The 27,702-nt window shown below is 43.3% G+C and overlaps 1 protein-coding gene across 4 annotated transcripts in view; it reads left to right on the top strand.

The window, feature by feature from the left end:
- Positions 1-27,702, top strand: part of CAMK1D (calcium/calmodulin dependent protein kinase ID) — a 220,500-nt gene that overhangs the window by 145,708 nt on the left and 47,090 nt on the right. The gene's annotated exons all lie outside the window — the stretch shown is intronic.

Here is a 27,702-nt window from a genome sequence, read left to right as displayed (position 1 = left end):
TGAAATTGCTCAAACCTCCATCCAGCCTGACCTTGAACATTTTCAGTCTCTTAATTACATGTCTGAATGTGTGGTGAGGGCTTTGCCTTGGCTCCCACAGATAATGTGATGGTGTCAGGCCATGCAGGGTGTTCCAGCCAGGCTTCTGCAGATGAATCATCTGAAGGGTGGTTTTTGAAGGATTGGGCTATTGCATTTGATTCACTCTCCTTGGCAAGCTGAAAATAGTGTGCATTGTTCTCATAATCCTTAGCAACTTGAAAACTGCCATGAATTGAATACATTTTAATCTTTACCTACAGCAAGGAAATAGGCTAATTCAGTTATTCCTGCAGTTCCTTAGCTAATGTTAATTAACTGATGGTTTTGTATTTTTCCAGCAGTTTTCTAAACATTTGCCTTATCATTTCAATGAGCCCTTCACAAATTATGAGGCATAGTGAATAGATTTATTTCTATCATGTGCATTAATAAGTCCAAACAATATGTTAAAATATAACTGTCCAGGAAACAAAGACCCACTCCCACCATCTCATAAATCATAGATTGCCAAGATTAGTAATCCCCTGGGTATGATTTTTGCAGGGGAGTTGTTAACAGTCATGTTAGAGAACAAAAAAAACCCAAGGGTGAGGTTGAGAAGTGGTACTGCACATTGGTGGAGTTGTAGGGTACATGCAGGACAGAGACCACAGACACACCAGATATAACAATTCTGCACCAAATTGATCTGGATGACTGAATTTCATCTTTGCCTATTCCAAGTACTGTCCTGAGCTGCACTTTCTTTATTTCCTCTGAAATACACTCCTCTGTTGATTTACAAGTAATTTGGTGGATGACTTATGTGTGGTCAGAGAAATTGTTGAAAGCCCTGGGTTGGTAACTTCAGTCTCCTGTGCTTAAAGGTGCAAGTGATAAGGGTTGTAGTACACTTGGGAAGATCAGCTCTCAAATGCCCAGGACAAATGACCACAGATGTTGTGTGATGCAGAGGAAGCACCAAATGTCTGCATTAGGGTAAATTTTGTCTTCAAAAACAAAGGAATGGCTCTTCTTTGGCTACAGTGACGTGGTGCTCACTACCAGTTTCGTGGAGGAGTTACAGTTGTGTCTTGAATCAACACTGACTTGTGATTTCTGCCATGATCTGATCCCTAGGCCCAACTGTGTTGAGCAAAGACTTCCCTCTCCTGTCTGTCCCTCTCCCTCTCCTGTCAAAACTGCATTAAGCAACAGGCTGATGAAAATTCACAACCATCAAACCCTCTGGGACCATTGGTAATCTCATTCCATGTTCAGCTAGGAATACTCTCTTCCTTTTACCTTTACTTGGTACAAACCAAACACCTCAAAGAGACCTTTGAGGACTCTATGGACAGATTGGAAGCAAGACAGAGAATAAACAGGGCTAGTGGGATGAGGATGGTGGTGAGCAGCACTGATCTGCTTTAGGTACCCAGCCAAGGAGTTGGGATGGGCTCTGACACTGCCTGGGGCTTTCTCAGCCCTGCAGAATGCAGAGACTCTGTGTCCATGCTCACATCTAGGGGTACAACCTGCTGTGGCTGAGTTCACCAAGGAATTTTCTGCTAACTTTGATGGAATCAGTCCTGTAGGTGAAAGATTAGGTTTTGCTTCTGAAAATAGCTGTAGTAATTGAAAAAAAAAAAGCAAACAAACAAACCAGCCCTGCATGGGATGGTAGAGTGGTTGTGATAAGCAAGGGAAGTAAATACTTTGGTAGATAAAATTTGGAGATAAAAGGGTAGGAGTGGACCAAACCTGCAGCTTACAATGAGGAATTCTTCCCAGGCCTGTCTGTTTCAGGCTTACTAAAGAAAGAGGGCAAAGGGCTCATTCATGACTCCTGGGCAAGCCTAGGGCAAACTTCACTACCCTGCTGGTGGCCAGGCTGCTCTGCACCTCCTGCACATCCACAGCACAGAGCAGTGGCCCTTGTCTCCTTGAGGCCTCAGATGGTGCCACGATGTCCCTCAAACATGATCAATATGCTGCTGGGCATTTTCCAGGTCAGAGGCTGTCACAGCATGAGAAGGACAATGTTGCATTCCACTTTCACAGCATGAGAAGGACAATGTTGCATTCCACTTTCACAGCATGGCACAGAGTGTGGGACCAGTGTGGGAAGCTGGAATGTGTTGGAGAGAGATCTCATTGTACTGATCCAAGCCAGAGCCAGGGTGTGACCTGGGAGGGAATCCTTGAACCTCATGCATTCTGTGCCAAAGTGAGTGCTTAGGCTCATTTCCTGGCCATTCCTTGGTTGGCATTTGTTGGTGTGTCCTACATCTCCCTCCAAGCAGAGGGAGACCCCAAAGTCCTGACAGTGGATTGGCATGGTCAGATCCTCAAGCAAATCCACAACCTTCTCGAGAGGACCTTCATGTCTTCCATCCCAGTCAATCTGAGGACTGAGGAGGAGGGGGATTAGGGCTGGGCTTGGTGTGTCTGGTGCTGAAGGCCGGGCTGGTGGCTCCTGTTCCAGGGCAGAGGGGACACTGCCGATGCCACGCTGAGCACAGCAGCTGGTGGGTAGGAGTCAGTGCTGAGGCAGCATCCTCTGCTTGCCTGGTGGTGTGAAGAGCTGCTGGGCCGTGAGGGAGGGGAGGAGGGAGTGAGTTGGGAGGAAGCTGTCACGGATCTGCCTCTCACTGCTGCTGGCAGTCCTACGCTGGCTGAGTCAGAGCTGGCGGGAAAGGCGAGACACTCGGGTGGTCTCTGGGAAAATCCACACTCAAAGACAGTGAGGAAGAGAGAACCAACAGGACCCAGCCAGATGCCTCAGGCCTGGTGTTGCAGAGTGGATGAAGATGAGGAAGACTGTGCTGGAAGGCTGTGGTGTGCAGGAGTTTTGTGCTGTCTCACACCCCTGAAAATCATGATTTGACATCATAGTTGGCTGTTAGGAGGCTCAGCTGTCGGAACTCAGTACATCCCTCCAGGTGTCCAAAGTTGCCGAGGACCCCGCCGCGGGGCTCGGAGACCTTAGCATGCTGCCCAGAGCACCTGGGGATTTGATTTTGACCCTTAGAGCAAGTTGCCAATTTGTATGAGGACCTGAAAGTCACACAGGTTTGAATACTGTAATAACAAAATGATCACAGGGTGAAAATGTAGATTTTAAGATTTTTGGTATGAGGATTATGGGGACAAGATGGAGGAATCTAGGCGTGTCTAGCCTTTCTCCTTCTTCTTGTTCTCCATTTTCTGCAGTGATGTTAGCACTTTGAGATTAGTCTAGAGTAGAAGTGCATTGTCTAACATAAGTGATAGGTTTTGGAAATTAAGTGTAAATATGTTAAACGTAGTTTGTAGTATAAACTACTACAAAGACAACACCGCCTCGGGGGCGGTCAGAGTGCTCGTGGCTGCCCTGCAGAGCAGACCTCGGCAGGGCAGAAAGAAAATTTTATGGATAAGAATTAATAAACAACCTCAAGACTGAAAAGTGAAGAGTCCAGACTCGTTCTTCAGTTGCGTGGGCCGAAGCAGAGACATCCTACGTATCTCGGGGCAGCAAATGTCAACAGCACCCCAAGACTCAGCCTTCAGCATGGACCAAACCACCACATTTGAGCTGCTGAGAGCAGCCCAGCAAGATGTGCAATGTCCAGCACAGCATCCAGTGAGTTTCCTTTTCTTGCTGCCCTTCAGCTCTCATGTCGTGGGTTCTCTGGCACTCACACAGCCAACCCAGCACTCAGACACTGTTCTGATCAATAACACTTTAAAGAGTTCTCCAGGAGCTACTTAATGTGTTTTATGTCATTCTCAGTTCAGATGTGCAAAGCCAAACAGGGTGAGCTTTGAAAGCAAGTTTGTCAGCAGTAATCCAGAGAAGAATTAACAAAGGCTTCAAAGTTAAATTATCCAAGATAGCATGTCAAGGCATTGAATTTCAGTTCAGCAGCATGCCAAAATATTCCAAGATGCCTCTTATGATGTATTTCATTGTTTCTTATAATTTGAGTCGTAGGAAAGTGATTAAAAATAAGACTGCATCCCTGTTTCTCTTTGATTCACTGTCTGAAATTTCAAGATATTGAAAAGGTATTTATACTCATACATTTATGCTTTTGCAGTCATTCATTTTACTATGCAGTTTTAAAGTGATTCAGTTCAGCAATTAAGGTCTAAACTAAATTGTCAAACACACAAAAGGATATTTGCATGTGTTACTTACAGCATCCCTTTCAAGCTGATTTCCCAGAGAGAAACATGGGCCTTTCTGTTCCTTCCTCCCATATCTCCTAACAATTTTTGGACCATTGGCTAATCAGAGATGCATCTGATGGAGGAGTAGAGTTATATCTTGGGTATAAGTGGATCCCTGTGCGTTTTGTGTTGGAATCTCCCTGCTAAAGAGAGATCCCACAACAGTTCCCTCAACAGAAGGAAATAGGTATTCTTGTAAGATTTCAAAGTGGTAGCATGTGCCCCATAAACAGCTCAGTGTTTCCTGGTGACTGAAACAGAGGGGTGTTTCCTTTTCCAAGTATAGAGTGGTTATTTTGAGGGCTTGACAGGGGAATGTAGAGTTTCATGCATCACCCACGATGTTTGAAAAAGCATTAGGATATTGAGACTGACTGAGACAAGAAGTACAGAAATGTTTTAAGAGGCTGGCAGAAATGCCAGAGAAGAGTTTAAAAGAGCTCAAAAGGTTATTTTGACCAAGCAATGGTGAATACAGGGTATGTTATGCACAGTATGTGGTGGATGCAGGCTGCTAGGGGAGAGAAACTAGCTGCTGTTGGAAGGCAGTGACAGACTTTTCTGATTCCAAACTCTGACTGCAGGTGTTAAAAAAAGCCAGGAGACAATTCCTGTGGTGCTGTTAACCTGCAGCATCAAGTATGGCTCTGCAGATCTCTCTGTTTCTCAAGAAGAAACATCAGCAAAACCCCAGTCTAGGACACAGTCTTAAGCTGTGCCAAGGGAAATAAAGGTTGGATATTAGGAAAAGGTTTTTATGGAAAGAGTGATAAAGTACCAGAATTGCCTGCCTGAGGAGGTGGTGGAGTCACCATCCCTGGATGTGTTTAAAAAAAGCCTGGATGTGGCACTCAGTGCCATGGTTTAGTTGAGGTGTTGGGGCACGGTTGGACTCAAGGATCTTGAGGATCAATGATTCTGTGATTCTGTGACCCCATGCTCTGGGAGGGCACTTGGTTAAAAGCTTACATGTGCATGTGGGACGTTGCTCAAAACCACTGAAGTCACAGTGAGCTTTTCCATATGCTCAGTGAGCTGTGATTCAGGCTCTGACTGAGGTGAGAAGGAAGTATCCATTTTTTTTCAGGGAAAAGTAAATGCCGGCTGCAGAAAATTCTGCTCAGCAAGAAATTCCAAAGAGAACTTTGGAGCTCATCTCTCCTGTGACATTAAGTTATGGTAATTTTAACATATTCTTTTGAATTTTAGAAGACAGTTACATGTGCTCCATAAACAGACCAGAGTTTCCCAGTGGCAGGGAAGACGTGTTTGTGGTTTGGGTGTTGGTGATGGGGTTTCCACATGCCCTCAGAAGGAGGAGGAGATCCTGACAGGGTTTGTGATGTAGAAGCAGTGGTGATTCCAAAGGTAGCTCACAGAGGATGAGCAGGAGAATTTGGGAAGCATCTCATTGGATGCAAGACTTTTGGGAACAGCCACACTCTGAAAGGACATCAAAGTTGAGGTTTCCATAGTACTGGGTTTGAGATATCCACCTCAGAGAGGGTGGGAATGGTGTGAAAGGGAGAAGGGCATGAAAGAAAGGAAATTTTTATTATGAGTATGAGGACACACTTTCCCAGTGGTTGAGGTTCTCTGAATGAAATGAGAGCAGATCTGTCACTCAAAGCTGAGCAGTACAGAGAAGTGGAGAGCAATTCTGCAACTCAGAGACAACAATTAAAAATTTGATGGACAGAATGATGCAGGAGTTTTTCTCCCTGCTTCTGTCTAGTGTGGTTTGAAATTGCCTCTAATGCCAAGAAAATGAGAGCAGAAACTGGCTGATACTGCCAATGCACTGGGTCTTGTTCCCTGGGGTCTGTAATGGGCCCTATAATGAATTTCCTAAAGTTTTGCATGGTACATTTTGTGTTTTAGTGATGGAAAACTTGTTTCAGGCTGATTCTCCTCTGGAGTAAAAATTTTCTGAGTAACATTTTTCTTCAGATTTTACCATTTTATAAATGGCTTTGTTCTGTTTTCCTTTTACCAAATACGAAAATTCACTCTGTAAAAGAAAATCATTTCAAGATCTAGTCTGAATATAGAAACTACTTTTGTGCAAGTATGAATATAAACTTAAGAGAAGAGACCAACTAAACCTCTTGAGGATATTACATCAATCTCAAAGTTAATAAGGTGGAAGAGAATGCATTTTAGATTTTATATTAACTTCCTTCAGACTAAGAACCATTTTTTCCTTGCACTTCAGTTTCCATCTCATTAATTTATTAATAATTAAACATCTGAAAAATAAAAGATCTGTTATTTCTCATATAACATCAATCAATAGATTTCTAATTAACCAGCCTTAGAGCACTGAGAAGCAGTTGCTCCAGCAACTGTTTCTACTACCAGCAAATTTTAGTTGGAGAAATAGGGTTTAATTGTTTTTCTGTTCCAGAACTGAAACCAGAGGCCAGCTGAGATTTTTTTTTACCACAAGGGCCAAATCTAAGGTGGCACCCTGGGAGCATCTCCAGAATCCTGGGCCCATGGATGTGCTGTAGGTGGATCCTGGTTTGTGGGGTGATGTATCCCATTCTCTTTTGGTTGTAAAACCTGAGAGGATGGACAGGGATGATCCATCCATGCTCCCAGCTGACTGTGGGGATGCTGTGATGCTGAGAGGTTGGTAAGGCTCTAACCCATTGCTCTAACCCTGGAGATCTCACAAGCCCTGGAGCTCACAGATCAGAAAAACAGCAGAAGGTGATGTGAAACATTTGGAAGGGAAAAATGTGCTGTAGGGCACAGAAGGAGCCTGTGGTGGTGTCAAAACAGAAAGACACAATTTTCAAAACCTGGCTTTGCCCATTTGCAGGCTGAAGCTGTATAACCAGCTACTCTCCAATATGTCAGAAATCTCCTGTGATTTGCTGGAAGAGAAGGTGTTAAAGGTACATTTCATCTTGTGATCCTGCAAATGCTTTCTGATGTAACTTTGTCCCCATAAATAACCCCTTACACATGGAATTGAGAATCACATTCTCATATTATAGCTCCTGATGTGCCAAGTGCCTCTGACTAAAGGGATCTCAGTCCATGGAAAATATCCCTAGAAAATCTTTCCAGACTGATCAGTGTGCTCTTTCACAGTCATTTAAAATAAATCTTTCCTGGCTAATAAGTGGAAGGACAGCCCTGTGTATGGGGTGAAACTGCAGGAGCTCTTTGGCAGTCTCAAATTCTGCCTGCTAACGTGGTACTGAGGCTCCTCCTGTGGGGATCAGGGAGAAATACAAAGGATGAAAGTACTAGAAATAAGGAGGAAAAGTGGCTAAGGAAGAGAAACATGAACTAAACACTGAAGGATGAATGAATCACTCAATATCACTGCCAAATGTATAAAACAAACTCAGTACAAACCCTCAGAATTTGCTCCCCTGTCTACAAACCCTCAGAAGTTGCTGTTTTGTTTTTAAGGAACTTTTCTCCTTTGTGCTTTTTGATGGAAGCAGTAGCACCAATTCAGAATGAAATCAGGGTCCTATTGGTTTGGGTCTTTTTACAGACAAACACAGAAAGGTGAATGATGTTTGTGAGCTCCAGGAAAGCTGTGGCATTCCAGAGTTCAGGCTTTGCTGCCTCCCAGAAAGCAGCACAGAGTTCCTTTGCTGCAGCTCAGATGTGACTCCAGCCACCCTTTCTGGAAATGCCATCTGCTGCTGTGTCCTCCCAGAGAGGAAATACTGCCTGGTCACCATCTTTGCCCTTGGTTAACACTTGGTTAACACTTCTCCATGGTCCAGGGAGAGGTTTGCACAGTTACTAATCAGACTTGCCCACTGAAACTTGGCAAATTTGGGTTTTCTTGGTGTCCACCAAAGCACAGGGATTAGTTTGTCTTAACCCCAGTAGTGACAGTGGTGACCCTGATCCAGACTGGGATGTATCATGAGGGTAGATCTGTCACAGGAGTGCTATTGCACATCCACTCTGGCCCTGCCTGAACCCTTTAGAAGGTTCAGATCTGGGAATAAAACTTGCAGAGGCCGATCTGTACAACACCAGAGAGGTAAGGACTAGAGCTAGGACTAGGCTGTGCAGGAATAGAGAGATAGGGCCAAATGCCAGGAGGGACTTGGGCATCCCAAATTACATTTAGCTGCAGTAGAGGGGTTGACAGTCAAACCCATCATAATGAAGACACTCAGCTGTTGCCATCCCTGAGGGTGGGAAAAGCTTCCTAAGCAGCCTGTTGTTCTGTACTCCAGTCTCTGACCAGTAATGAGCTTGGTACTAACTTAATTAGCCAAATTATCAAGTTCTTCCTCTGCTGAGCCCTGGGCAAGGTGGGTTTGGCAGCCAGGCTCCTGCACTCCTGACACAGAGCTGGTCAGGTCCAGCAGGAAGGGGAGCTGCAGGTTCTGCTGGTTCCAGATCCCTGTGCCAGGGGACAGTGCCAGCCTGGGACCCCCACCAGCTCCTACAGTGGGGACCCACCCAGACCCTGGTGATGGGGCTTTGATTCCCTCCTGGAAAAAAAAAATATGCCAGGGGAATGCCTGAACCAGCCTAATGCTTAATTTTAGTATCTGAGGTTTTTCTCTTTCTTTTTTTTCTTCCTTGTTTTCTGTATTCCCAAAGACACAGATTCAGTTCTCTTTTAAGATTTATGAAGTCATAGGGGAAAACAGTAAAGCTTTTTAAGAAACAAAACATCAATTCCCTAGAAATGCAGCATAAACTTACTTAATACTTTTCTTTTTACATCATAGGATGATTTTTATGAAACTTTATGCCACTTCTAATCTTGTGAAAAAGATAAATCAGAGAGAAAATACATCACCAGTGCTTTGTGGACTGCTCACTTTTACAAATCAATGGCAAAAATATTTTCTGAAATTCTGTATACTTAAATTTTACTTTCACACATCTTACTGTTCTTAATTTTTCTGCTTTTATGCTCTGGGGCAGACAACTTAGCTCTGCATCAGAGGAAGTCAAGAGCCCGAGAGATGAATTTTAATTAGAAGGCAATCAAACCACCAGATGGCTCTCTGATGTCTTAAATCTACACTTGGGTGAAATAAATTGACTTTTCTTTAAAACAGCACTACAGTAAATTTTAAGCAATGCCCCAAACCTGAAACATAAAGTCGTTCTGCATAGTTGTGAGAATAATTTGTAGACTCTGAGGCATTTGTCAGAGTGTTTTATTTGTTTAATATAAAGCATTAATGTTTGAATTACTGGCTGCTTTTGCACTATGCCCTATGATCTATTCCCAGTATGACTGTTGTTTGAAAATACATTAATGCTTGGGTTCAGTTGTACCAAATTACAGAAAATAAAAAATAAGTTAATTCTTCCCAATTTTCAGTTTCAGTGTTGTGTTCATTATGAGGGCAGCGGCAGCTTGTGGTCTGAACCCCCCAGCACTGTGGGACGGGTATTTCCCAAGTGGGGTGAGGAGGGCAGGGGGACAAAGTGACCTCCCTAAATCTGAGGAGAGGTGGAGCACAGTGCATAAGCTCTGACCATCATCAGTGGCCTAAACCAGGAGAGGAAACCTTCATCAGAGTGACAGGGCAGAGCAGCATGGCAGAGAAGAGACCTGGCAAGTCTGTAATACCCCATTCACTGTGTTGGGACCTGCTGAAATCACTTATATTTGTTTTTTCTAGGTGGTTGCATTTGTCTTTCCCTGCAGCTGGGGTTCTGCACAGAGTATTTGTGGGATCACATCTTTATGCTGAGTCCCATCTGTTGTCTGAGGACCTCAGGGCCAAAATCAAAGCTTCTTTTTAGTCAGGGGATAAAATGCCAGTTGACTGCAGGGATTCAAAGCACCTCACTGCTCTTTTCAGTATGGATATTGAAATTTACCATCTTGCCTTGGTTGGTGGCTCATGTGCCAGCATGGACCAGATGCAGCAGAACTGCACCGTCCCACCCCAGAGCTGCTGGCCTGCAGCATTTGCATCTGCTGCTGCAGGAGGGAATGTCCTGAACCATGGCTGACTGTTCAGCAGTGGGTTCAGCTGCTGTCTCTCTCTCTGTTTGGCAGCTCACTCTGAGTTGCTAAATGATCTACATTTTTGTGCCTATAAATAACGACGGCAGCAGAAATCGTGACTATTGTTGTGCCGTCTGTCTCTGGAGCAAGCCCAGTCTTGTGATCTCACTGCTCCACTGAGGGGCTGCTGCTTTTTTTCCCAGTCTCTGCATGGCTTTTCAGCCTGATCTTTTGTGGGAGTCTTGATCTCAGGGTGCCCAAGAGGTCCAGTGCAGGAACCTGTGGGTGCCAGGTTGGGTCTAACACTGCAGGGACAATCTTATTGCAGCAGCAATGCCATTTGCTCTGCCGGGCCAGGTTTGTGGTGGTGTCTGTGAGGGGCATGCACACCATAGTTGTGTGAGGAACACACCATGGCTGTGTGATGAGCACACCATGGTTGTGTGATGAGCACACCGTGGTTTTATGATGAACACACCAGGGTTGTGTGAGGAACATACCATGGTTGTGTGACGAACACACCATGGTTGTGTGATGAACATACCATGGCTGTGTGATGAACACATCATGGTTGTGTGATAAGCATGCCTTGGTTATGTGATGAACACATCATGGCTGTGTGATGAGCACACCTGTTTGAGGCCACAAACCTGCTGGGCCAGGTTTGTGGTGGTGTCTGTGTGGGACATGCCCACCACGGCTGTGTGATGAACACACCATGGTTTTATTATGAACACACCAGGGCTGTGTGATGAACACATCTGTTTGAGGCCCAGAACCTGAATCTCTTGTACTCAAACCCAAGGGATGTCTCAGTTCTTGCAAGCTGAGGTGTTTTGGGATGTGGTTGTTAATTCTACAACAAAATTGTCAGCCCATTATATTGTCAGTGTCTGCTTGAATCTGAAAACATTTATTAATTAACGTGTTCTTTCTCCTGGGTGACCATGTCCTTAAGGATGCTGAACCGTAGAAGAAAATTGTAATATTGCAGCTTGGTTCTGCCTCTTTAAATAGGGTTTTGGGCAGCTCTGAAACTCAAGTTCAGCTGGTTTTGTGTCAGAACTTTCAGCCTTGGGAGCACTGGGCTCTCAGGCATTGCCTTGTGGGAGGGTTGGGCACCTCTGCATTCAGGTGGCCCTTAAGGCAGGACCCGGCAGCACAACAACAATAAAAACAATTATTTAAAAACCCCAAATCTTATAAATGTCAGCTCCATTTTTGCAATAAATAGTTTATTTTAATGGAGTATTTTACAGAGGCTCTTTTAATGTACTGGAATAGCACTGTAACAAAAAGCACTTTAACAAGGGGTTTCCAGCCTGGTGCTTAACAGCTGCAACAGGGGAAACATTTGGCATTTCTGTTTTCCTAACCTCCTGAGAACACACCAGTGAGATGCCTCTTAATTGAGCCCTTAAACTTTTAATGCAGTCCCTGGCCTGATATGCATTTGCCCTATGTTTTACTTAGCTATTGAATGGTTGACTAAGGCCTTTACTTGGCCTATTAAACTGAATTGATGACATTTTAATATTGCACAGGGAATACCACAGGCCAAATAGAAAACAGACATCTGTGGCACTGAGACAGGTCAATTCTGGCACTGGGCTGAGGACCTGGACCAGGGAGCTGAGCTCTTGCAAACCAGAGCAGCAGAAATAACACAGCAAGAGCAGGAGAGCCTTTTCATCAGTGGCTTTGGATGTTCATACCTGCCTATAACTCATTATTTAAGGGCTGCCTAGAGCACTTTATAAATCATCAGTGTGAAATCTGTTTTCCATACTGGTCTGTAACACATGATGAGAGTGAATGGCTCCTTCCATTGCATAAACACACCTGGTTTTCCTGCTGGAGGGACAGACACTCCAGCTGCAAGGCCAAAGTCAGCACGGTGACTTTTCCTTTAGTTATGGAAGATGTGGACTAAGATTACCATCTCATAAAAACATGACAGGATGAACATATTTCTTGAAGGGATTAATCTGTCTTCCTACAAAGGTTAAGGGAACAACTGACATTCACTTTAATGGGCCCTGTTACTGCTCCATGACACTGGCATCAATCTGGCAGTCACAGTGCTGAGGAAGTGTTATGGTGCTGAGGGAGCCTGCAGTCATTTTCTGAGAGGTGGAATATTTTCAGATGGAAGTATGGAAAACATCCTGTGGTTTAGGGCACTTTCCAAGTGTTGGATCTATTGACTTGATTCTCCTCTCTTACATCTGGAACGGGGTCAGAGCTTGTGCCCCAAGTCCTGGGAGCTTTGCTGCTCACAGTTGTCAGCCTTGACCTGCTGGCAGCAGCAGCACCTGGGTTATCCAAACCCTAATTCCCTCTCCAAGGACCTAAGTCCCTTTTCAGAGTCATTCTTCACTGGCTTGCCCAAGGTTGCAGAGGAAATGTGTGGCAGAGCAAAGGTTAAAGGCAGCTGCCCAAGGTGAAGCTCTTGCCTTGGCCATGCCTCCGTGTTTGTACAGGAGCGCAGTGATCCTGAATATCTCACACCTCCCATCCACTGGCACCAGAATCCTGGGGGGAATTTTGGGGTTGTGTGGTAGCTTTCATATTGTGAGTATCAGATATAAATACTGTAGTAATTGTAATTTCCTTGCCATATCTGGTGTTAGTGAAACTTTGCTTGGTGCACAGGCAACCAAAGATTGATGGCAGAGCAGTCACAGCGTGGAGCTGTGGATGTTTACTCTCTTGGCACTTTGATTTGGGCTCTTCCTTTGGACCAGCAGAGTAGCAGGTCACTGACTTGAATGCATTGGCTTAGGGAGACCCAGTGCCTGCTTGGCAGTGACTGGACTGAGAGAACTGACTTTTGAAACCTTTTTCTGTTTCCAGTCTCTGAATCCCTCTCATGCAGAAGAGCAGATGCACTGAAAATTTTATTCTAATACTTGTGCATCAGTGTGCAGGCTCCAAGGTGGTGGGAGGCAACAGCTTCACAAAATTAAGGACCATAAAAAAGCTCTCTCATGGGTTATATGCACATACAGGGCATAGATTCTTAAAAAAAAAAAAAAAAAAAAAAAAAAAAGAGAGAGAGAGAGAGTTAAAATAGTGTTATTCTTCAGGCATCATTTTTAGATGCTATTGCCAAAATCTGGACACTTGGGATTTCTGTGCAGGGCTGATGAGCCCTGTAGCCAAAGTCTGCATTTTATTTTTGTCCATGAGTTTTTGCAATGTGCTTTGACTACCATGTTAGAAAAAAAAACCCTGTGTCCATCCACTTTATTAACTCCCTAATGTTCTTAGTGTATAAATCACACATCTCAGGGTTATATTTGCTAGATTATTTTTTAGGTTTGATCAGTTTGGGATGGAGGAGGAGGTTTTGATTTTAATTTTCCCATTTCTGTCTTTTTAACATACACAGCAGATGCTTAGGAGGCAGGATTGGAGGTATTGGGATATTCAGGTCCTAGGAGTGTCCCTACAAAATGGAAAAGGAAGATTACAAACTTTTTTTTTCTAAATCACTAATGAATCCATGAAACTATGAGGTCATGTAGCTTCTTCAGCAGGAATACACAGGATTTTAACAGATCCTGTACTGACCAGTTAAGTAGACAGCAATTAAATGTTCATGCCAAGGATTCCCCATGGGATGTACTGAGCTGTTGGGGTGGCAGTTCAGGCCAGCTCAGCACGACCCTTTGGGTGCTCCAGAAGTGGGATAAGGCCCCAGAGGCCTTGTGCTGCCACACAGCTGCTTTGTGGCCAGTGTTGCTGGCAGAATTCTCCCTCCTGGAGCCGTGTCCTGCCCTGGGCCTCCCAGGGGCAGCGAGGAGAAGCAGTTCCATGGCTGGAGCCTGAAGCTGATGCACTTTCACAGCTTGTATTTCTGCTGGTGCTTGGGGCCTGCTCATGAATGGGATATTACAGGGCAGTTTAAGTATGAAATGTGAAACATGGGGAAATTATATCCCTTACAATCCCCAGGGGGTAGGGCTGAAGGAGAGCTTTGCACAGAGCATGCCTAACAGGAGGCATCAACCAGGTTTCTTTAAGGCTTTGGGATAATCCTGTTGGATGCTGGGGAACTTGAGGGGATTGAGGGCCATGTCTTTACTTTTTGCCCACTCTGCCTGGTGGTGGGGCTTACCAGGAGCTGCCTTTGGGGTGCCACTCTTGGGAAAGATTTTTAGAATCCTGTCATGTGGGATGGGCAGGAGTATCCCTGTGCCCTGCCCCAGCAGATGAACAAGGTGTTTGCTGTGAGACAGAGTCTTGGAACAGCACTGTATTGGACTTTTGGTGCTGGATGTAGCTCCCACAGATTTCTGCATGTGAAACAATCTGGTTAAGCTTTTCTCCATTTTCCCAGCTGACTTTGATTCTTTGTTGTATCAATCATGGGTTTACTTTTTACAAACATAAGCTTTTACAGCTTGTCACTAATCCATCCATTAAAAATTATTGCAGAAGTAGACAAGGCAATTGTAACACAAACTCCTAAAATATTGAGCATGACCTGTGAGGGTTGGCTTCTTGGCATCGATTCACTCTTCTGTCTTGAAAATAAAATTACTGTGGAGCTACTTGTGTTGATTAACAAAGAAATAGCTGGAGCCTTGCATTTTCTGTGTCAAGGAAAATGTAAAGTGTTAGAATAGATGGTAGCCTTGGAGCAATAATGTATAAATAGATATTTAAAATCTCTCCCCAGGCCAGGGGACAGTCCCAGTAAAAACCAGAATGCCTGGCAGATGTCCAGCCTAGTTTGTTAAGACACGGGAGCAAATAGCTGCCATTAAAAATAACAGAATCATAAAATCTTCCCACTTTTTCTGTAGCCCTCATTATTAGTATGAGCATGTGTCTGTTTTCATCTCTGTGATTATATTCTTGGAAATTGTCTCTGTGATGAATTGATGATTTCCATTAGAAACATCTCCATGGCCTGGACTAAAACAGACACCAGCAAGGCAATAATTGAAGAATTATTAAAATAAACCCTGGGGCACATTTGTGTTGTGTAGGATGTTCTGGAAACCTTCTTCTCTGTGAGCTCTGCTCCTAATAGATCTTTTAACAAATACTTGCCTTCCCAGAACGTTGGAGTTTATCTCCTTCTAAAGGCAGTACATTCAGCTATTGCACAGAATAAAAGCAGTAAATCTGTGCCTGTGGTACCTGGTTTTAGTGCCAGGCAGCCAACACAGACTGAGCCAGCACAGGGTGTTGGCAGGATCTCCCTTTCTGCCCTCTCCATGCCCAGCTGGTTTCCCTCATGATTTCCCAGCATTTTTGGAGGCTGCTCTCTCTGCTGGCTAGGTTTGTTTCATTTGCTGCTGGTGGTGCCTCATTCCTCCCATCTCTCCTGGGGATGCCATGGACAGCATTTCCTTGAGGAGCTCTCATCCCATGGCAGCTGAAGAGCAGAAATCACATGAGCCATCCTCTTTCACATGCCTGAATTCTGAGGGGGTTTTTGAGAGTATCAAGAATTAGGACCAGATGCTTTTTTCTTTTTTCTTTTTTCTTTTTTTTTTTTTTAAGGAACTGCCTCTTTTGTACATCATAAATCTTCCCTCAAGGCCGTGAGAGAATATCTGTGCTGCCCACCCTCCAGCCAAACCACAATAAATCAGCAGGTCCTGCTGGTCCCTGCTGTGCCTTATCTGTGCAAAGGGCCCAGCTTGGAAATGAGCTGTTCTTACTGGGAGAGGGCAGCTGGCCCTCTGCAAATGAACATGGAGCTTTAGTAGCCTGTGCTGTTCCTGGCCCCTCAGCAAGGCACAAGCAGCATCATGAGCCCACTCACAGGGTTTGTGCATGGAGGGAGCTGGGAAGGAGTGGGTGATGTGAAAAGTTTGGTTCATGCATAGGTGAAAGCCTCAGGTGGGACACATCAAGCAGAGCTCAGCAGTCGTGGGTCGCAGTGGGGTTGGAGCAGTGGGATTTAGACCAGTGTGTTTGCCATAAACTGCTTCTGACAGGTTTGGTTTGGCTCTGTGTGTGGCTCATCCTCACTCACCATGGCCTGTGTCTGCTGTCCCCCTTCAGAGGGGACTGGGCAGGAGATTAATCAATTTATGGACAATCCTTAAGTTTCCAAATTCAATACCTGTTTCTCCTCTTCTTTCAGTGACATTACAAAGTGCCCTCTTGAAACTGAATTTACTTGCTAAATGTTTAGTATTGCTCTTAACAGTCATGGAAGTTTTATTTAGCTGAGATTGCATCCAAGCTGTAAGAAATTAGATTGATGTGTCTCCACACCACTCTAAATTGCAGAAATTCACTCTTTGCTGTGGAAAACAAGAATATCTTGATTGAATAGCAGTGAGATAAACTCACAAGATGAAGCAGAGTGATTAAATGATGTTGAGAAGTGAGCAATTGGAAACTGTATCTTCTGTTTAGGTTATATTTGATTCAATTCTGAAATACAGGTTCCTAGTACTGGTCAATATCCTGTCCAGGAACAGCTTGTTCATTATTGATGCATAGGTAAGTACTTAACAGGGTAATTTAACATTCCAAATGGAGAACTGGAAATGAGCATCACTCAGCTTCTAGTTAGCTCTTCTCAATGGATACCTTCTTAGGTGGCTGTTGAATATAACTTTTTCAGAGAGAAACTTTAGATAGAAGCAAAAAGAATGAGTTTACCAAGACCTAAATAAAGTGAAGTTTCTCCAATACAGCTAAAGAGTCTGCAGGCAGTGTTGAAAGAATGCCACTGACAGAACATCCAAAATTATCATTGGAAAGAAGCTCAGTGTAATTAGTCAGTGTGTGTAATTAACTGCTGGACAAAGCAGACAAGGGATTAGTGGTATCTTCTAAGTCAAGCCTGTCTACACTGCTAAATGATAGTCTTTTGTCCAGCCAGGAGCAATGGATCAGTGGCAAAAATTGTACTGTCTTTGTTTTGTCTGGGGTCAGATTAGATTATCATAAAGGCTTTAAAATCTTTGAATATGTCATATTTGATTTTAAGTGAATGAATCAAAAGGCTCCCTTAATTTAGGTGTGCACATTCAGAACAGAGCTGAGTGAATAATTCAATAATTAATTTGGTGAGTGCAAACATAAGAACATGAGTGCAGTTTTATTGGGTCATACCAAAGATTCATCTGTTCCAGGATGGCTCTTCAGATGACAAAGGCTTTTGTCCTAAATCCACCACCTGCTAATTCCATTAGGTCTCCCATTTCTTATCTGTGGTGTGAAATAATTCTTTATATTTCCCTTGTCCATGCTCCACCCTTCTCATGAGTGATTTAGTGGTGGACTTGGCAGTGCTGGGTTAATGGTCAGACTTGGTGGTCTTAGAGGTCTTTTCCAGCCTAAATAATTCCATGTTCCTGTGGATCTATGATTCTGTAGAGTGTTCTCCTCTGCCATCTCTTTTCTTTCTAAAACACATTCTCTCTGCTCACAGAGAGGCTCTCTGGTCCTGCTTGCTTTTCTTCTCTGTACTTCCCCAAGGTTCATTATAGTTTTGGCCAAAACATCTTTTCATAAAGATCATCAAGGTGGGATTTGTCCAAATGAACACAGAAATGGACATTTCTGCTCCTCACACCCTCGACCTGCTCCTTCCCTTGTGTTGGCAAGAGGAGTGTGGTAGCACCCCCACCAGTGACTTGCAAGATTTGGTGAGATGAACTTTGTCAAAAGTATTGAGAGTGGGAGTGTTCCATGACTGTTTAGGAGGACAAAATATTTTCTGTTTTGCACTCATTTTTCTCCTAAACCTTCTGCTTGATTTTTCATGGCCACAGAGTATTTCAGGGAATTGTCCATTATAACTCCAACATGTATTTCAATTCCAATGTGTATTTCTTGATATTTTAAAAAATTGTCTATTTTAAAATAGTACATATAGAATAAAATGTGTTTTTCCTTGTACTTGAGTTACTTGTACATTTCTTAAGAAATACTTCAATATAAGCAATTAGAATTCTGAAGTTTCTTTATCAATTCTCTGCAACTTTCTTGGCACTCAAAAGTTGGAGAGCATAATAATGACATTTTAAATGTATATATAGTTGTTGCAACAACTATAAACTGTATCTTTATAAAACAAGATACCTATATAACTTAGAGTTAAGTTGGTCTGTTTGGTTTTAATATTTAGCTCAAAATTTATTGTTTCTACAAACTACTTGGAAAGTTGATATTTGCAACAATATATCTTGACCAGTTGGCAGCATTTCTCCTTTTTTTTTTTTTTTTTTTTTTTTTTTGTTTCAAAATAAATTTTCCAGGATTGTATTTCTCTAGGACAAAGGGATGATTCAATGCTGTACATCCTACAGATAAGCTGAAAAAAAGTAGAATTTCTGTGAGATACAGGGGATATAAGGATCTTCAAAGCTCTTTCTGCACTGAAGTATTAGTCAATACTATCTTTACATTGGCTATTTCTCTTATGACATCTGTCTGCAAACTTACTTGTGAGAAAGCAAGTGGAAAACAAGTCAGTCTCAGAAAAAGGAATATTCACACCACTCCAAATTTCTATTAAATGTATTTCACTGAAAATCTGGGCTGTTTAAGCTCCAGCTGAGTGACTTTATTGCACTTTCCTGTGCTCCTTTCCACTATTTAGTACAATTCTCAGTGCTGCATTCACCTTATATTTCAAAATTGTTTACTATATATTGTGTAATTTACAGTATCCATTTTCAGTTGCACCAGTTTTAATTATTTTTAAGTCTGTTCTTCCTAGTTAATGTTGGCAGGACAGGCAGGTTGGTTTCCATTGGAAAACAAGTCAAAAGGAAAATAAACCAAACCTATTAGTGCTGAAACATGACCTAGTTTTAAATTGTTGTCAGGTGAGGAATCTCCTCCAGATTTTAACTGTCCACTTGTTTTATGGAGAGATGGAGGAATAAGACAGCAATTAGGAAATACATTGTTCCAACCTTCAGATACTGGAAAATGTATTTTGAGCAGTGGTTTGTCTACAGAGCTGTATTTCTCTGTTTCCTAGAAGCAAAGTGAAAAAGATTGAGGCAACAAGATCACATATATATATATTTGTGATATATGTGTATATATATATATATATATATATATATATATATATATATATATATATATATATATACACAACAAGCAAGAGTGGGCTGATTTACTGATATCCCTCAGAAGGAAGTGAATAAACCAGTGATTCAATTCCTTCTTTTAAAACTATGCTTTTGAGATATTTAATACATACTGTGTATTTTTAATGACATTTTTAAAAATGCTGGTTTTTTCACTGGTTTGCAGGGATGTAGTGATCTCAAACTGATACAGATAAAAGTCACCACTTCTGGGCTGCAGCTTTGCCTTTCCATTTGATGCAGAACCATGAAGATAAACAGGCTGGAGTGCCAACCTCTGTCATGGAATCATGGAATAGTTTGGGTTGGAAGGGACCTCAAAGGTCACCCAGCCCAACCCTCTGCACTGAGCAGGGACAGTTTCACCTACACCAGGTTGCTCAGAGCCTTGTCCAACGTGACCTTTGATGTTCCCAGGGGTCCACCACCAGTCTGGGAACCTGTGCCAGTGTTTCACCACCTCCACAGGTCCTTTTTCAAATGACAAGGAGCCCACTTGAGAGTAATCCACTTGCTAATCCCGGCATGATTCCTTGATTCCTGTGGAGGTGCCAAACAAACTATAGGAGCTCAGAAGAGTGAAAGAAAGGATGTTCCCATCTTCTGCACATCATGGTGTTTGCAGACCTCAGCAGAGTGCTGCAAATGTGCAATTTTGCTATGATTACTTCTCAGGGTTTGTCTGCATGATGGTGTTTTCAGTGGAAGCACTGGTTTCTCTCCTGTGCCTCATCATGATGGCAGCACTGAGGGAGTGTTGCTGTCACTGGCAGGTCCCACATCTCCTCCATGCTCCACTGCCTGGGGGAACTAACACAGACAGGGCAAATGGCCTGCTGGCATTTAAAGGGCTGTCATAAGCTGTCACTCAGAACAGTGTAATCACAAAAGACTTAAAAACCTGATGTCCTTTGTCATTTGGTTGCCTTTGGTTCAGTCACACCTTTTACAGCTGAGAGGACCAGGGGAAATTTTGAATATAATGAGTAATCTTTGAATATGGAATAAAATTTTGAATAAAACAAGAGAGCATTGACCTTGAAGAATCATGGACCTTTAAGATCTCTGCAGTAGGGATTCTGTGTAGGAAAGTGCTGTCTCCAAAGATTTTAACTGCCAAACTCTGTTACGTCCCTTGAGCAGAGCTTTCCAGAGTCTTGCCCCAGTGGAAACAAAGGTCTGTTCTCCAAGGCACAACCTCACTGCAGCTGCTCAGCAAATGTCAAATGAAACTTTTAATGCAGGAGGAAAATTAGTTAGTTTGCTCAGTTGGGTCCAGAAAATGGCCACAGCATTTTTGCCCAATAATTTCCCAAGCAACCGCTCAGGGTGGGAAGCAGCCCTTTGGAGCAGCCATCATCACATGGGTGAAAGGGCTGAAAAACCAGAATAAATACTGTGGCAATGTTGCTTTGCATTTTCTCTACAGAACCTGGAAGGAGGTTGTAATGAGGTGGGATCTCTTCTCCCAGGAAACTCTTGACAGGACAAGATGAAATGGCCTCATGTTGCACCAGGGAAGGTTTGGGTTGGATATGAGCAAACTTTTCTTTGCCTAAAGATTGGCAAGCACTGGAACAGGCTGTCCAGTGAAGTGGTGGAGTTGCCATTCCAGAAAATGTTCAAAAAGGGAGTTGCTGTAGCCCTTCAAGATATATTTTAGTGGCTATGGTGGTGTTTGGTCAAGAGTTGTGCTTGATGTTCTTGAAGGTCTTTTCCAGCCTGAATGATTCTGACATTGAATAGCACTACCAAAGGAGAGGGTGCTAACATCCCTCCCTGCCATATGCACACACCTGCATTCTAGAAGAATAAGCCAAAACTAATCCTGTGTCCTTTCTTTGGTAGCAGCATATATTTATGTTGCCAGCAGATTTTAAGCTGGGTGATTTAAAGATACAATAATGAGGAAAGTCCTCGCCTTTTTCAAGCTGTATATTTTATGATGTGCTGCAAATGAGAAAGCCAGGGCAGTTTTCTGACATATTTACTGAATAAAGCAAATCTCTGCAGGCCATACAGTAATTCTGTAGCAATATCTGTCCCTGCCTGATTAACACTCTAGATTATTGGTACAAGGAGAATTTTCATCACGTACTTCTATTTGCAAGAGGTCAGACTAAATAATCATAATGTTCCTTTCTGGGTCTAAAATCTATTAATCTGTTTACTCATTTTCCTTTTATGTGTTGCTTCATTTGAACAATGACATGGGGGTGACCAATTTCTCTTTCAAACAGCACATTGGCCAGGTTTGCCTTCTGGTTCTCATGCATTTTTCACAATGCAGAGGAAGTTTAAAGCCAAACAGAAAAGCCCTCCATTAAAAAGAAAATACATTTTAGGAACTGAATTATTTGTCTTAATAAGAATTCCTTCATTAGAAAAATGTAATACTCAAAGGCAGAACTTCTCAGGAATAGCCCCTTCAGTCTTCCTTATCTCCACTCACACTTCAGCTTCATGCTGAGTTCTGTGCTGTTTCTGATTTATATTGTAGGAAACTGTGAATGTGTAACTTCTGATAGATAAGCTGCTCACAATTATAGGGTAATGCTCATATTTAACTTACTTTTCATACTGTCCTGGGAGGCCTCCTGCTCCAATTTCTGAAACCAGTCCTCTTTTTTATTTAGCTTCCCTAATGTGCAAGTTTAAACAGCATTAGTGAATCCCTAGGGATGTGTCTGCCTTTGCAGGGTGGCTCTTCTAACCCAGCATGATTTATGGTGCTTTGGTGACTTGTCCAGTGGAGAATGGATCATGGCTTGAACTGCATGGAAGCATGAGGTGGACTGAACACCCTTCTGGAGGGAAAAGCCAACAAGATCTGAGTAGCTTTGCTGGGGTTCTTCATGTAAATCCACCACTGATGAGTTCATCGATAAGACTCCTGATAAAAAGCAATTAAACTGTCAAGCAGTAAATGATCCAGAGCAATTCCAGCCTGTAGTACAAAAGAGGAAGAGAAGCATCAGTGTTTTGCCAAATGGCAAAGAAGTCAAAGTGATATTTCAAAGGGTTTTATTTTTCAAGCTCCTAAAACAAGCAGAAGGGTTCCTACACTTGGTGACAGTGGGGGATGCAGGGGTGAAGAAGTGAGAGGATTGATCTGCACACACAGACAGTCCCACCAAGAGAAAGAAAGGGCAACTGAATACATTAATATGACTAACTTATTTTTAATTCCAGTGTTTATTTGTTCTTTTATTCATGTATTTATTCACCTGAAGGCTAACATATGTGTGGATGTCCCCCACCAGGCAGCCCTGCTGAGGTGACAGTCTGGCAGGTACCTGGTACTGTGACCTGCAGTGTGAGGGTGCAGGTTTCACTCTGCTGGCAAAAACACCAGAAATTCAGAGAGATGGGCTCTTGTTTTCTGTTTATGAGTTTAGGGGCCTTAAATTACAAGGGAGTTTTTGTTTGGTTCTCATTTTTCATCAAAGTACTGCTTTGAAACGTTGCACCTTCTGCTTTTCTCATGGTGCTGCAGAGGAATGGGATGCTTTGGAAAAAGTTTGATAATTCCCTTTACCTGCAGCATGGGCTGTTTTCTTTTTGTTTGCCAGTTTGGTTCTTTCCTGATGAACTGGTGGTGAAATGGGTTAATGTAAAGGGAAGGTGTAATAGTAATGTGTTTAAATAGTAATGTGTTTATGTGTTTAAATAGTAATGTGCTTAAATAGTAATGTGTTTATGTGTTTAAGAAAAGCCTGGATGTGGCACTCAGTGCCATGATTTAGTTGAGGTGTTAGGGCATGGGTTGGACTCAATGATCTTGAGGGTCTCTTCCAACCTAGTCATTCTGGGAATTCTGTAATGCTGAAAAGTTTCCTTGTCTCTCACAAGTTACATCTGTAAATTAGAAATTGCACAAATACGGAAAATGTGGTGTCAAGGACTGACACCAATCCTTAAACAGAGCCTGAGTATTTATTAGGTCACTGTTAGAGTGACCTCTCCTTTGCCTCTAATGAGCATTGCAAGGTCTTTCAGGGTCCTTTTTTACTGTCTGAGCAGGGAGTTCAGCCAACAGTGTACACACTGAGAGCCCAGTTAACAAGGTAGCTTGTCCATGTACAAAACCATTGGTATTTTCAAAGTTTTTTGAAACCTGTCCTAAGATGAGCCACTCAATGTGGCAGCTTGTGCTAGAGGTTTAGATCTGCATTTAAACATCAAACTGGGAAGAAGCAAACCCCCCCAAATCCAGTCAGGAAAATAAAAGATTATAAATATAACTGTAGGAATTTATTGCAAACTCCATCACCAGCCTAGGTCCTCTGAAATATTTGTATCGCCTGCATGATCAATACCCGAAGTCTCCTCAATGAAACACTAGATGTGGAAGCTTTTATCTCAGGAAACCCTGGAAGCAGAGTGCAATCTGTGTTTCCCCAGTGGAATTGCAGATAATATCTCTTTTATGAGATGGTCAAGTTGGGTTCTACTGTCCCTCATCAAACTGGGTGTTAATGGAATACATCCTGGCCTGTACCAGCAACAGTGTGGCCACCAGGACCAGGGCAGTGACTGCCCCCCTCCCCTCAAATCCTATTTCCTTTCACCTTGAATGTTTGTTCTGGCTTTTTTCATGTGGCTAGTCAGTAATATGTACTTAAGGCATGTAGCCTCAGGAAAAAGATGTATTAGGAGTTAAAGTATTCATATTTATGGCTGAGTTTGCTTGTATTTTTTTTTTTTAATTCTAAATGAAATTATTCTTCTGGTCATTGCTTTGAAATAGTTTCCTGTTGCTGGAGGCAGGCAAAGCATATTCTGGGGTGTCCATGTGCCATGGGGACACTTGGGTCAGCTCCTTCTCCAGGTGCTGGGCTTTTCCCAAGCTGCTTGGAGAACCAGAGAAAAGCCACAGCTCAGTGGCTGAGCCAGGACCAAGGGCTGGAGCCAGACATGTTCCATCAGGCAGTCCCAGCAGGCACATCCATACAGAAGAGGCAGTTGTGGCTGCTTTGCTGAGTTTTGCCCAACTCTGAATCCCTGGGCAGGGCTGAAGCTACCCTGGATCACAGCGTGACACTTGAGCTGCTCCAGAGTTAAATGCTTTTCAAGTACCTGAGCTTGGCTGGTTGTCCCTTGACTTTTTCTTTGCTGGGAACCAAGATTGAAATCATCAGGGGGAAAAGGTTCCTTTTGCTGCTGTTTGTGTGTCCAGCTCCATGAGCCAGTGCCAGCTGCAAGACAGGAGCAGGCCTCTAATTTCCACTAATGAGAAATCCCTCCTACCCTCTCTTTCTGGACAGAAAATTCTGTCTTAAATTCCTTTAAAACAAAGACCTAATTCTGCTCTTACTGCCTGCAGTTTCAATACTGCCTCAAAATTGCCATGGAGAGGGCAAAGCTGGATGGTGCCATTAAAAAGAAAATAATTATTCCAAAGTATTAAAGACTGGAACAAACTGCAGGAACACTTTATGAGTGCCCAGGTCTGCTCAGAAGAGATGCCAAGTCCCATCCCAGCAGGGCAGGGGGGGTTGGGATCAAGACCAGCCAACAGGCCACATCTGATTTAAGAGTTCAGATGCTCTCCCACAGCTCCTGTGGGAGCACTGGCTTGTGTCAGTCCTTGGGTGCCATGCAGGGAGCAGCATTCCCAATGACATTGTGGTTGGATTAACCCTATCTTAGGGGAGAAAAGCCATAAGAACATGAGGTTCATGTGGAAAGTAGCCATGGCCTTGGGTGCTGAGTTGAAGAGCATCCCAGGGAGGTGGAGCTCAGCCAGGAACCTTGCCAACATCAGGGAGACTCTAGTGCAAACCTATAATGCACCATGACACAGAGTCGCCACACTAATAAATAGGAGCACGAGACCCTTGGCTCTCTGCATGGACCTGGGATGCTCTCAGCATTCTCAATAAACAAGGGCCTGCAAATGTAAGAGCTGCTCCTCCTGAGTGTTTGGATAAGCTCTGGTTTGCAGTGCATCATTTAAGAGGTTGCAAATATTTTCTGTGTGTTGAAATAAAATTATAAGCAGATTGAGCCTGGGTACAGTAGATCCAGTGGACTAAATCTGACTAAGAAAAGCCTTCAATTAAAGAGTGAGGCTTAAGGGGGGGCAGGGAGTGAGCTGGCATGGAGGGAAATTCTGTCAATTTAGTGAAAAATATTTTGTGGAAATATACTCTGTGCAAAAATCAAAGGAGAGTTTCCCTGTGCAGGAAAGCATATGGTGTAAATTGGTATCTACTAAAGCAGTCATTGCTTGAGTGTAACAAAAGTAACTGTATGAACCTGCAAAACAGCACACACTGCATTTTCATGGGGAAATATGCTGTATTCTGGGATACTAATTACTGTGTGGGCTCAATTTTCAGTGCAATCAATCCACAGGAAACAAAGGGACTGCAAGGGAAATATAAAAAGACAGTCAGCTAATAGGAGCCATATTCAATAAAATTGTATCTGCCTTCAGTGAACAGTGAGGGTGAGGTGAGTCTGTTCTCCCTTGGCAGGGCACAGGATGGGCTGGGCCAAGAGGGGCTTGGAGCAACACTCTGTGTATTTCCACACATGTATGTATAAATATGTGTATGTGAGAAATACAACTCCTGTTTTGAGAAACTAGGAAAGAATTAGGGCATTTAATGCAGGCTGCTGGTGGACGTCAGACCCTGGGTGAACTTCACCTTTCCTGCAGTTTCAATATAGTGCCAGTGTGTCAGTAAGCTGTTTGTTTTGTTTGCCTAGCACTTCATAGAAGGATTATCTGGTTTCTTTCTTTTAAGGTTTCCAGGGTTGCTTTTCATTTTTGAAGCTGAATGTGTTCATTTTTAGTGGTAGCATTCTCTCCCATTCAGGCTCCAAACTTCCCTAGGAAGTGACTTCATGTTATTATTCAAGCAGATTATTGCCTGGAGTGGCTGAATTACCTAGTGTTTGTGTAATGGCAAGCTCTCAGTCCATATGCATTTAATGACTGTAATCATTTGTTATTTTCCCTTTATTAGGTTTGTTTTTAAAGAAAGTTTTACTGTGCTATTTATGATATGCTAAGTGGTGCAACTTGCTGAAGAAACATTTCACATACATTTTATTTTTTAATAGGTTTTGCTTGCTAAAATGGAAATATTTTATTTACCCTAGTAGGGCAGTTTTTTGCTGACAGTTTTATTATTTCAATTACTCAGACATTTCTTTCCTCTTTTGTTTCCTCAGATACTCCTCCAGGGAGTTTTAATGTGCCATTCTTTATTTAAAATTGGGTTCAGAACGTGTTATTTCTAGCAAGGCAGGGAAAAAGTGCAGTATGGCAGACATTAAATAGTGGGATGTCAAGGTTTTATTTTCTTTCCTCTTTGAGTTGTGGAATCCTTTCCTCATTTGTGTCATCTGGTGATGAATTGCACTGATAATCTGTGTTCCTCATCAATAACTGTCTCCTACCAGTGCCCGGCAGAGGCTGTGCTCTGCCTAAAGAGATTGTGGCTGCAGATAAATGATCATGCATGTGTGAATAAAGAAGGGGACCTCTGAGAGCATTTAAAATTGTCAGAGGTGCAGGCTACTTTAATCAAATAATTCTCTATAGGTAGTGGCAACGACTCCTGAATGCATTTCACTCCCTAGTGGGGAAAGAATGGGACCATTCCTCCAGGGCAAACCCCAAGCCTTGGTCAGTGGAGTGAAAAGTGAACCCCAAGGGATCATAAAAATGGGGAGCTTTACAGCCTGAGTGGGCCAGCACCAGCAGATGGAACTGCCTATGCAAAGTTCTCTGGGGTGGGACAGCAGGGAAAGCAGGGTCTGCTTCCCTGTCTCTTGATTGTGATTTCCTCTGCAAGTGCTAGAGAGTCTTTGGCCACCTCCTGATGTGTGATGGGTTTTCCATTCTAGCCTGACCAGTCCTTGGAGAAAATCAAACTCAATTCATAGAACCATAGGATATGCTGGGTTGGAAGGGACCCGTGAGGATCATTGAGTCCAACTGGCCCTGCACAGGACACCCCAATCACACCCTGGGCCTGAGAGCATTGTCCACATGATTTTGGACTCTGTCAGGCTCAGTGCTGTGACCACTTCCCTGGGGAGCCTCTTCCAGTGCCCAGCCACCCTCTGGATGAAGAACCTTTTTCTGATATGCAACTTAAACCTCCCCTGACTCAGCTTCAGGCCATTCCCTTGGCTCCTGTCACTGGGCACCAGAGAAGTGACCAGTGCCTGTCCCTCCACTGCCCCTCATGAGGATGTTGAAGAGCACAATGGGGTCTCCCTTCCAGGCTGTCCAGACCAAGTGACTTCAGCCCCTACACATAAAACTTCCCTTCCAGACCCTTCCCCATCCTTGTGGCCCTCCTTGGGATGCATCGTGGGGGAGCCCCAGAGCCACAGGCAGATCTGCTCTGGCTGCCTGTGTCCAGTGCATGGCCTTGACCACCCTTTAAT

The sequence above is a fragment of the Agelaius tricolor genome, unplaced genomic scaffold (assembly GCF_023055355.1).
Source record: "Agelaius tricolor isolate 1412-34295 unplaced genomic scaffold, bAgeTri1.0.p SCAF_3, whole genome shotgun sequence".
NCBI lineage: Eukaryota > Metazoa > Chordata > Aves > Passeriformes > Icteridae > Agelaius > Agelaius tricolor.
The sequence above is the reverse complement of the archived record's forward strand: the minus strand, read 5'-3'. Positions and strand labels throughout refer to the sequence as shown.